A 13427-nucleotide genomic window follows, 5' to 3' on the forward strand; every position below is an offset into this window, starting at 1 on the left:
TCGATGCTACAATTTGATCATGTTTTGTTTAGTTGAACGATGTATGACATTTAGTATTTATGAAATTTTGATTAAATAATTATTGTCGCAATTTAGTGTTATAAAGCTATGAGCAATTTGTTTCCGTCTCACTCCGATATTTTCGGTATCGGTTGTGGTGTGACAGATTGGTATCAGAGCCATAACTATAGGGAATTAGGAAAAGTAGGAATGCCTTTACCTAGTCTATAGTTTAGGAACATTTTCTTATTTATGCTTTAAAACTACTTGCATTCCATCTTAATTGCTCCTCTCTATTTCTATGGTCTCAATTATACATGCCTTTCCTAAGGCTAACACAATACACACTTGGAGACGCGATGAAGACACTTTTATTCAACAATCGAAACGACTCACCAAAATAGGGGTGATTCCCGCATTTGGTGATGACTTTCACTCCGCTTACTTGTTATTTTACACAACGTTCTCTATCAAGTCAGGAGTGAAATCCATATCTTGATAAGAATTTCCATTTCATATTCTAGTGGACTCTTATCATTCGATAAGTACCAACCACACTAGGGTACGGCGTTACCAACCTAAGGGTGAAACCTGCATCTTGATAACTAGCCTCAGTCTTCGATTTTTAATCTCGCCAAAGTTTCGATTTCCCAATCGACTAGGGACGTGTAGTAACTGGAAGGACAAATATCGTTAATCGCTTCTCGACGAGAGTATTTTTCTATTAGGCCAAAGCATGTTTTCCTAACTCGAAAGGACTTCAATTCACTTTGGAATAGTCTTAGTTACGTTCCGTGACATTCCAATCTTTACGATAAATCTCTTTTATGCTATCTCATTTTTAATGTGTTTTACGTTTGTACATTATTTCATTTCAACGTTGGAGACACGATTCGCACTTTCCTCGCAATCTAAAACAATAATAATCTCTTGTGAACAAATTAAATTTACAAAGATTTCAATATTCTATGAGATACAATGTGAATGCTTGTTATGCTATGTGGAGGTATTCAAAATATTTATGTGCTATGTGACACAAACTAATTTTAACAAAACATTATGATCAATTCTCATCCATTCCTTTGTTTTGAATCTCTAGATGTCTTCTAGTCGCCTTTCAAACTCGATCAAGAGGTCCAAGACTTGAAATTGTCAGCAAAGTTACAGCCAACACCACACCTAACTCTTCAGTCAACTTTAAGATTGAACAACCTAAGCCTACTTCCTTCAACTTCAAGCACTTCTCAGCGTGTAACCCTAAGCTTTCACTGGCAACGATGGTGTGATTGCGATGCTCGAGTGGTTTGAGTGAATGGAATGCATTTTGGAATGAGCGATTCCATTCTATCGACCAACCAAACACTCTTTTCTTCATTCCCTTCCAACAGTCCATTCCACCTCTCATTCCTGTATATCAAACGCTAGCTTAGGCAATTCTAACGACCTAAATGGGTTGAAGACGTCATGCGGAAGGTTTTAAAGATTAAACAAATTTTATATACAAATATGAGTTTTAACTTATTTATACGAATAAGAATAGATAACATATCCCACCCATCAAAGCACTCCCCATATTCAAAATTTAAAGTATAAAAATAGACACATCTTATCCCCAATACCTCTCTCCTAAACCTTAATTTTAAAAGTGGCTATGGTAATTTTATATACGATTCATCAAATTATTGTGGGTGTAAAAAAACGAGAAATATAATAAAATAATTATTTGTGTAAAATGAAGATAAAAATGATAGATAGGATGTTCGAGTTTTTTTAAATGAGAAATAAATTTTGAAAAGTATGTTTTAGTTAAATTATAAAGGAAAAAATGGTGGATGGTAGGGCTGTTCAAAAAGTTTGCGGCTCGGATTTAGCTCAGAAAAAGCTCGCTCGATATGGCTCGGTTTGAAAGTGAGCCGAGCTAGCTCGGCTCGGTTAGAAAGTGAGCCTAGCTCGGCTCAGCTCGTTACGAGTCAAATTTGCTCGGTTTGTCTCGCTTGGTAGCTCGGCTCGACTTAGCTCGAATTATTTTCCTTATAATATATTTTATTTTTATATACGTATAATATATTACAAAAAAAATGATTATTATTTACATGTATTTAGGCTCGTAGTTTGATATCTATGACATATTTAAAGGTTGATTGTCGTGCTAATGAACAACTATTGTATTTACTTGAAATATAAAACTTATTTTGTGTTGTTGAACGTGATTTTGGCTTGTAATTAAAAGCCGTAGATAGTTGGAAAATTCTGTCTGTCTGTATTGAATAACAAGACCCCTTAAATAGGGCATAGTACATCCGTAAATATAGAAAAGATATACATGACTAATTACACCAATCAATTAATAATAACTAATACAATCTAATACTAAAATATATCCAATATAATCGGTTGGCTAAGACACCCCCTCAGTTTGAGCGGGCGGAGGACAGACGCTCAAGCTGGAATGGAACGATTGAAATAGCTGTCGAGATAACCCCTTTGTGAATATATCAGCATACTGAAGCGATGAAGGAACATGAAGAACTCGGATATGGCCAACACGAACCTTATCTCGAACAAAATGAATGTCAATTTCGATATGTTTTGTCCTCTGATGTTGTACCGGATTATTGGATAAGTAAACTGCGGAGACATTGTCACAGTAAATGACCGAAGCCTGACGCAAAGGTGTATGAAGTTCAGGTAACAAGTTTCGAACCCAAGTGGCTTCTGCGACGGCATTAGCAACCCCTCTATATTCTGCTTCCGCGCTGGATCTAGACACCGTAGGTTGACGCTTAGAGGACCATGAAACGATATTGTCACCAAGAAAGACACAATATCCTGAAGTAGAACGTCTTGAGTCAGGACAGCCTCCCCAGTCAGCATCCGAATAGGCCACCAATGAATGAGATGCGGACTTAACAATACGAATACCATATTCAATGGTCCCTTGTATATACCGTATGATGCGCTTCATGAACGAAAAATGAGAGTCCCGCGGCTCGTGCATAAATAAGCAGACCTGTTGAACTGCATATGAGATATCCGGTCTGGTAAATGTGAGATACTGCAGAGCGCCAACAAGACTTCTATATAAAGTCGGGTCAGAAAATAAGGAACCATCAGTAGCACTCAATTTAGCCGATAAGTCAACTGGTGTCGTACACGGTTTGCACGAAGTCATAGACGCGCGAGCAATAATGTCTTTCGCATACTGAGCCTGAGACAGAAAAATACCATGGGCGTGTTGTGTAACTTTAATCCTGAGAAAATGATGTAACCGACCCAGATCTGTCATAGCAAACTCTCGTGAGAGTGTGCCAATAATATCATGTAAAAGACCATCATTAGATGCTGTAAGGACAATATCATCAACGTACAAGAGCAAATATGCAATATTATTAGCATCCCGATGATAAACAAACAAAGAATTATCGCATGCGCTACTCCGAAAGCCGTGCGAGGTAATAAAAGTAGCAAACCTAGTGTACCATGCACGCGGGGCTTGCTTGAGCCCATAGAGAGACTTTTTCAACCGGCACACATAGTTGGGAAAATGCTTATCATAAAATCCCGGAGGCTGATGCATGAAAACAGTCTCGTGAAGCTCCCCATGTAAAAAAGCATTCTTCACATCCAATTGATGAATAGGCCAGGACCTCGAGACCGCAAGAGAGAGAACGACCCGAATAGTAGCCGGTTTAACAACCGGGCTAAATGTATCATCACAATCAATACCCACCGTCTGTGAATTACCATTAACCACCAATCGTGCCTTGTACCGTTCTAAAGACCCATCAGACTTAAATTTATGGCGAAAAGGCCACATGCATCGGATAACTGGTGTCACACCCCAACCGATGGCGGAAACATCGAGATGAGACGTACAAACTGTTCAAAGACATCATAACACTAATTGTGACAATAATTAAAGTTTATTTCATTGATAATCATAAGTTTCATACAATACATAGAAAAGTTCAAATACATAACATAAATTTGGAAATTTAAATAGTTGATGGGTTTCTAAGCCATCCTAGTCTTTTCTTGTTTTTCTTGGATCCTCAACCTGCAGTATGCATTTAAAATACAATCAACAAATAATTGCTGGCGAGTATACAGGTTTGATATAGCATAATAGAGTTAATAGTTTATCAAATCTAATCCATGTGAACAACTGATATTCAATTAACTGTCATACTCGTAACGATGAAATCCACATGTCCAAACCATAGTTACGCAATTAACATAGCCTAACCCTCGAAAGGGTGGTAATAGAGTTAATAGATTAAACCTAACAATACCCGTATATACGGGAGGGGCGTTACAACCTACAGCTCTAGAATTGGCGGATGTTACAGTCTCCCCTACTTTAGGAGATTTCGTCCTCGAAATCTAAAATTAACGTATTTTCATAAAAATTTAGAACAATCCACATGCCATACTTAGTTAACAAGATTAACGTATCCTTGGCATGTGAATACACAGGTCAACCCATCGAATATGTTAAGGTGTGGCTTCTTACGAAGTTAATGACAAGTTTATCACATAAAGTTTAACCCAAGTAACACGAATCCAGTATATCGTATTAGCATGCACGTGAAATAAATTCTAAAATTTTTGAAAAGGAACGTTCAATCATAAAATTTCATTGAGAACGAATAAAAGTTGGTAACTACCTCCGAGGTAAGAGAATCACCTCTAGCTCGTTGGTGAAGTTAGAAAGTGAGTGGAGCTAATCATCAAGGTTTGGGAATCACCCCTATCTTGATGATAAGTTTCCATTTTTTTTTTTTTTTTGGAATATGAGTATGGATAGATTGTGCAATAAAAGCGTTTATCACTGTGTTTTTGATATAGGAAATGCATACTACACCCAAACGTGTAAAAAAAGAAAATGGGTCAAGTATACTCACCTTAGGTTGCGTTGCGTATATTGGAAAAAGATAATAGAATCAGGGATTTTCCAAGAAGATCGTGCACAAGAGAATTACCCTATTAATTTGAGGATTTGATTAATTATTTGGGAATTTATAGAATAATTTAGATAATAAGACATAAATAATACAAAATTCTTAAAGTGTTGGAACAATAAAATAAATAGGAATTTAAATAGATAAATAATTATTTTAACAATCTAAAATAATTACCACAACATTAGTTAATAATCTTATAAACAAATAACTTATTTATAAAGTTTCTAGTTTATAAAACAAATAAATAAATCTGAAAATAAAATAAATAAAATTTCTAGATTTTTATTAAATAAACAATAATTCTGATTTAAAGAATATAAATCCTGAAATTAATAAATATGATCAAATAATAATTAAATAGTAATTCAGAATTAATTTATAATTTAAACAACATTTAAAATAAATATTCTGAATTAATAAAAACAATATATCTGATTTTTATGATAATAATTCTGAAATACATAAATAATTCTGATTTATAGATTCTGAAAATAAATAAATAACCTGATTTTAAAATATAATTCTGAAATAAAATTCTGATAAAAAAATATACAAAAATATGATTTCTAAATATTATTAAATAATAATTCTGATTTGTAAATTCTGAAATAAATAAATAGATAAAATCTGATTTTATTAAATTTCAGAAATAAATTCCGAAATAAATAAATAAATAAAGTCTGATTTTATTAAATTTCAGAAATAAATCCTGAAATAAATAAATGAATAAAATCTTATTTTATTGAATTTCAGAAATAAATTCTGAAATAAATAAATAAATAAAATCTGATTTTATTAAATTTCAGAAATAAATTCTGAAATAAATAAATAAACAAAAACTGATTTTTAATAAATCTGATTTTATAAAACTGAAATATTTAAATAAAATTCCGAAATAATAAATATGTTTTAATAAATAGATAATAATTATAAATCTGATTATTTAAATAATTCTGATTTAATTAAAAACCAGAAAATAATATATCTGAGTATAAAAAAATTTCTGAAATATATATATCTGATCTTATAACACTGAAATAATAAAATTCTGAATTAATATATTATCTAATAATATCAATAATAATAATAATATTAATAATAATAATAATAATAATAATAATAATAATAATGATAATAATAATAATGATAATAAATCTGAACTGAAATAAAAAAAAAAGAAACGAAACTGCATGAATATATAAAAAAAAAAAAAAATAAAAGAAGAACGGAATCGGTTACCGGCACGGTGGTTCGCGGCAATGGCGGTGGTCGACGGTGGCGAGGTGGTAGTTTCCGGTGGTTCTCGGTTTTCCGGCGAGTCGCGAAGATCGGTGGTGAACGAAGTCTCGGATGCGATTTGTTTCGGTTATCGTTTCGGTTTATTTCGGCAATGAAAGGGATCGAATGAAGAAAAGATAGCCGGATATATATAGGTGAGTGGAGGTGATCGGTTACGGGAAAACAGAGCATGAATGGTCACCGGTTCTGGTTAAACAACCAAAGGCCGGAGAAGACATACGGTTTTGAGCGGTTATTTTGATTCAAATTCAGCATTTAATTACATGTTAAATGTAATTGGATCTCAAACTTATCACCAGTCCAAGACCCAGCCCAGCTGGTTGTGTGCGCGTTTGTTGAGTGAAGGGTCGCGGGTTCGAATCCTGTTTGATGCATTTAAACCACCTTTTTGTTATTAATTAGCCTGACTAACTGGGTTAGCCACTAACTGAGTTTTCTAACTCAGTTAGTGCTGCCCTTTATAAAACTAACCGGGTTAGGCTGATTTAACCCGGTTTTCACTAACGGGGTTAGATTCGCTAACGGAATTGCTTAAAAATCAATAAAAATTTAGAAAATTATTCTTTATTTAATTTAAATCATTATTTTATTCATCTAAAATAATAATAAAATAATATAAAAATCAAATTTAACCCAAACTTCAATATTTTACCGAATTAGCGTATAAATTCCCAATTTTTGTACGGTTTAGGGTAATCTCTTGGCAACGATGAATTAAAGAGTCGAAATTAAGATGGAATTCCTCTGTTTTTACGTGTTTAACATAGTTTCAACGTGTTTAACATAGTTTCAACGTGTTTAACATAGTTTCATAGTTTCAATGATTCATAGTATTCAAACACAAAATATGGATAAAATCATGCAATTTCATTATGATTTCAAGTCTCGAGTACAATTTTGGAATTTGAATCAAGTACAACAAAGGTACAACTTACAAAGGTAGAAAGTACAAGTAGACTTTCCAAAAATGGAAAGTTTGAAAATACGAAATGTTACAGTCTCCCCTACTTTAGGAGATTTCGGTCTCGAAATCTAAGAGGAAGACTGTTGAAAAGATGGCATCCAAGGATTCCACAGAGGGAATAGATGAAACTTGATTGTGAATGGGAGTCATATCAAAGACATGGAATAATAGAGAATAGTGGGAGTATGGAAGTGAACGATTGACTCTAAGTGGATGCAAGTATAAGAATGGCATAAGTATTGGATATACAAAAGTTGCGTAGTAAGAATGGAGTTTCGTCTTGGATAATCGGACATAATGCGTTTGTAAGTTGTTTAAAGTTTGCATTAGGTCCAAAAAGGTGTGCAAAACACTGAATTTCTCATGGCACGTTTCACGAAAGTTTGGTAACGTGGTGAAAACACTTATATATAGGATGTACCAGCGGTGTATCCACCATGTTTTGACCATGTTACGTCCGTTTCGTTATTCGTGTCATGTTACGTTCCATGTCTTACCATACACAGTAGTACACTCTATGGTTCTCATGCGCTTATTACTATAATCCCGTGTGCACCCGCGATTATACCAATCGTCGCATGATCCGCATAGCTTGTACTAATTTGCGTATGAATCAAGGTATACATAAATTTTGAAAATAAGATTGTGTGCGTATAAAAATGTAACATGTAAGCATGTTCGCGTTCCAAATAGTATAAGACTAACGTAAACGAATCCTTCGGGTTTCGCCCGTGTACATATGCGAATGTATAAATTTTGAGTAAAAAGCATGAGCATAGTATAAGTTTAAATTTGAACACGCACGTGAGCATAAACATAAAACGCATGCCAGGAGTGTGAGCAAATGTATAAGCATGACGTGTATTAAAATGAGCATAAATGTGAGCACAATTTGAGCACAAACGAATGACGTGAGTATGGACAAAATTCGTATAAATGAGAGTACAACAAAAGTACGTGTATAACATAAATCGTATAAATGAGAGTATGAACACAAGTACGAGTGTGAATACGAGTATAAATATGAGTATAAACATAAGATGCATGAGTATGGTTGTAAATGTGAAAATTAAGTGTAAAACATGAATGTTTAAGTACGAATGGAATGTATGAGTATATATATATATATATATATATATATATATATATATATATATATATATATATATATGAGTGTAAACGTGATCGTATAAGTACAAGTACAAGTATGTTGTTGCGACTATGAGTATAAATATGAGTACAGGTGTAAGCATACGAACGTATTGTGGGGAGTACGTGTGTAAATATGAGTCAAAGTATAGACACGAAACGTGTCGTGGTAGTTATGAGTATATAAATACGAGGATCATAACAGACGTGAGAATGTGTCTGAATATAAATACAAGTATAAACATAGCGGTATAAGCGTATACGCAAATTGCATACGTATGAATGTGTATATGATTATAAGTAAAACGAAGGTGTAGGAATATGAATTTAAGTATCACGTAAATGTATAATTGTGAGTGTGTGTATAAACGTAAAACGTATGAGTTTTGATTCGTGAGTATAACATAAATGCGTAAGTGTGAACATAAGTGAAAGCATAAAATGTATAAGTATGGACGTAGGGATTAATGATTTTGTTTATAATATAAAATTAAAATACATGAGTTTATGCGCATAAAAGGTTTAAAGTTTTGAATATGAAAGGAAAAAGAGAACGAGTGACACGCGTGAGATTGTTGTGAGATATTGACTAGAACGTGTAAAATGATATACATATATAGTTGTCTGTGCAAAACGTGAAGTTAAATTAGATTGAGTTGTCAGGAATGTAGAATCTAGTTTGTGAATTTTAAAGAGAATATAAAGGAAAACATCTTTTGATTATGCGAAAGGATACTTTGTAAAAGAATGGAAGTGCTATTATGGTTTTAAAAAAAAAAAAAAAAAAAAAATTTCATAGCTGAAAATTTGTCGTCCTTATAAAGTTTCCTTGCCCACGTGTTTTGAATTTAATTAACGTATCAAGCGAGGTTTTGAAGAGTTCTTCGAATTAAAAAGTTTGCATCGTTTTAAGAAGTTTTTTTTTTTGTATTACTAACTTCGAAGTTTACAGATTCTAGTGAAAAGGTTTAACCTTAGGAAAAGGAATTTTGGTATATGAACCTGGTGATCGTGAAAGGTGTCCTTAATAAAATGTTTTTGTTGATCTTGAAAAGAGTTTTGATAACTGATCGGATAATATTTGTAATATTCTGTATGAAAAGTTGGTTTGATTCTCAATTGGAAATTTAGAATTCTTTAGTATAGTGATGCGAGATGAGTGCGTTTTAGTAATTACGTGGAATACGAAATTTTGTGGGCAATAGATTTATTAAACTGATTAGGGTGACAGTAGTATTTTGTGAAATTTTTGAAATCGAGGAATACGCGTTTTTTGTAACATTGAAAATTTTTGTGTATGCGAGCGATGTGAAAATAGATTATAGAATAGGAGATACGTCTAAATAAATGAAGCATTTTGAAATACATGATAAATGATTTAGGTATAAACATGATCGTGTTTACGCAATATAATCTATTAAAGAAAGTATTGGTAACGATCACCTAGGTAAGGGAATCACCCCAAATCCGTTGGTGAGGTCGTTGTAAGATGAGAAAAGAAGCAAAGTTAATCGTCAAGGTAAGGAAATCACTCCTATCTCGATGATATGTCTTCACTCGTTGTTACGAAAGTGTAATTAAAATTAAGTGAAATTATGCATGCTAATGATGTATAATCGTATGATGTATGCGCAAAAGTGAAATCCTAAAAATGGTTCAAAATTGACAAGGAAGAGTTTCATCATAAAAGGTCGAAGATAATAAAGTGTACATCTGATAAAAAGGAACTTGGATTTTCTGGGAGAGTGAGAGTACTGACGAAATGATGACATCTAGAAATTCAAAACAAGAAATGGATGAGACTTTTAATCATAATGTTTTTGTTTAGGAAAATTGACTTCATGTATGCATCACATAGCACATAGTTTCTCACATGGATCACCAAATAGTTTCACATAGTTTAACATAGTATTACACATAGAATGATGTTTCACATAGAATAATGAAAGCAATATAAATTTAGTTTGTTCACGAAAGAGAGTAGTTATTAATTGTTTTGGATTGCGATAATAACGTGCTTCGTGTTCCCAAATTTGAATTGAAGATAACGCTCAAATATAAATCACATGATAATTGAGATAGCATAAAAAGAGATTTTATCAATAAATATGGAGTGTCACAGAACGTAACATAGACTATTCCAAAGTGAATCGAAGTCCTTTTCGAATTAAGGAAGCGTGCTTTGGCCTAATAGACAAACACTCTCATCGAGGAGCGACTAACGGTGTTTGTCCTTCCAGTTACTACACGTCCTTAATCGATTGGGAAAATCGAAACTTTGGCGAGATCGAAAATCGAGGAATGGGACTAGTTAACAAGATGCGAGTTTCACCTCTAACTTGATGACGTCGTACCCTAACGTGGTTGGTACTCATCCAAAGATGAGGGTCCACTAGATTATGAAATGGAAAACTCCCAACAAGGTTTGGATATCACTCCTAACTTGAGGGTAGGTTTCGTGCAAAAACCAGAGTATAGCTGAGTGAAAATCATCACCAAGTGTGGGAATCACCCCTATCTTGATGAATCATTTCGATTGTGTTGTAAGAGTGTCTTCAAAGCTTCCAAGTGTGTATTGTGTTAGCCTTAGGAAAGGCTTGTATATTAGAAGTCCAAAAGAATAGAGAGAAGCAAAGAAGAGAGAAAAGGGATAATGTCTTTAACAGCAAGTAAATGAAAAAGCTCTTAAACTATAGACTAGGTAAAGCAAGGCAATCCTAATTCCCTATAGTTATGGCTCTGATACCAATCTGTCACACCCCAACCGATGGCGGAAACATCGAGATGAGACGTACAAACTGTTCAAAGACATCATAACACTAATTGTGACAATAATTAAAGTTTATTTCATTGATAATCATAAGTTTCATACAATACATAGAAAAGTTCAAATACATAACATAAATTTGGAAATTTAAATAGTTGATGGGTTTCTAAGCCATCCTAGTCTTTTCTTGTTTTTCTTGGATCCTCAACCTGCAGTATGCATTTAAAATACAATCAACAAATAATTGCTGGCGAGTATACAGGTTTGATATAGCATAATAGAGTTAATAGTTTATCAAATCTAATCCATGTGAACAACTGATATTCAATTAACTGTCATACTCGTAACGATGAAATCCACATGTCCAAACCATAGTTACGCAATTAACATAGCCTAACCCTCGAAAGGGTGGTAATAGAGTTAATAGATTAAACCTAACAATACCCGTATATACGGGAGGGGCGTTACAACCTACAGCTCTAGAATTGGCGGATGTTACAACTGGACGATCCTGAGGGCGTGGAACAAGCTCCCATGTATCATTAACCTGTAATGCCGTAAATTCGGTTTGCATAGCATTTAACCAATTCGGATCGGCTAGGGCCTTAGCATAGGTGGTCGGGATAGGAGATAAGGTAGTAGTGGTGAGAGCGGTATGGGAGGTGGCACGGGATTTAGACCGAGTGGTCATAGGGTATTGGTTGGAAGCCGCTGAAATGGGAATAGAAGGGGTAGGTGCTTGACCAAAGGGTTGACCGGGTGTGAGAGGGAGACTAGTGGGGTGTTGGGATGGGGCGGATGTGTCTGGTGGCGGACCAGTGGGCCGTTGAGAGGAGGTGGTTGTGGCTGGAGGCTGTCGTGGGCGTCGGGAATATGTAATCGGAAACGGCGCAATGACCGGTGTACGCACCACTGGAGGCCAAAAACTAAATCCCAAAGGAATGGGATCGTCTAAAAATGTGTATGAGGTGGGAGGTTGTGGGATGGTGTAGGGGAAGACATGTTCGTCAAAGGTCACATGTCGGGAGATGTGAACCTTGCCTGTGGTAGGATCAAAACACCTATACTCGCGGAAATCGGGTGGGTACCCAAGAAAAATGCAGCGGATGGAACGAGGGTGCAATTTATGTGGTTGGGCAGCGGAGGTGTTGGGGTAACAGGCACAACCAAATACGCGTAAGTGGGCGTACTCAGGATGACGTAGGTAAAGGGCAAAGGTTGGTGTGTAAAAATTAAGGCGTTTAGTGGGTAGAATATTGTGAAGGTATACTGCCGTGTGAAGGGCTTCAACCCAGAACGTCGGCGGAAGGTTGGCATGAATTAGAAGAGCACGAATGATATCGTTGAGGCGACGAATCATACGTTCAGCACGACCGTTTTGGGACGAGGTTTGAGGACAGGAAAAACGGAATAATAAACCATGGTGGTTAGCAAAGTTTTTAAATGCAAGATTGTCAAATTCACCGCCCAAATCACATTGAAAACTTTTAATTTTACGATTAAATTGTGTGAAGATTAGCTGGTGAAATTTTGTGAAAGTTGGGAAAGTATCAGACTTGTATTTAAGAGGGTATACCCACACGAGGTGCGAGAAGTTATCAATGAGAACCATATAATATTTATTCCCAGATTTACTCGTGATCGGGGACGTCCATAAGTCGCAATGTATAATGTCAAACGGAGCAAAAGTAAAAGTATTAGAAGACTGAAAAGGCAAACGTTTACTGTTTGAAAGTTGACAAGAATTGCAAACATGAGATAATTTGTCTTTATTACATGAAAAATTGAAATTACGACTTAAAATATCTAGAACTTGGGTCCCGGGGTGACCAAGACGATCATGCCATGGAGAAGCAGGAGATGCAAGAAAGGTAGCTTGAGGTGGCAAGGATGGTGGAGTAAATGGATAGAGGTCCCCGGTGCTGTTGTGACGTGAGATAATCCGTTTAGTTTTGAGATCCTTCAAAGAAAAACCAAAAGGGTCAAATTCAATAGACACATTATTATCACGAGTAAATCGTCTGACAGAAATGAGATTTTTAATGATTTGTGGGCTATAAAGGACGTTTGGTAGAATGTAGGTACGATTTGGTAATGGATGAAAGCCCGTGCCAGATCCGTTAATTGGTAAATAATTGCCGTTACCCACCAAAATATTACGACAAACAGGAGATGAATCAGGGATTAAAATTTTACCTAGATTATGAGTAACATGAGACTCAGCTCCGGTGTCCATAGCGTCCGAAGTCCAAGAAGAGTTGGGTTGATTAACCTGCATATTAGC

The sequence above is a fragment of the Helianthus annuus genome, chromosome 12 (assembly GCF_002127325.2).
Source record: "Helianthus annuus cultivar XRQ/B chromosome 12, HanXRQr2.0-SUNRISE, whole genome shotgun sequence".
NCBI classification, from domain to species: domain Eukaryota; kingdom Viridiplantae; phylum Streptophyta; class Magnoliopsida; order Asterales; family Asteraceae; genus Helianthus; species Helianthus annuus.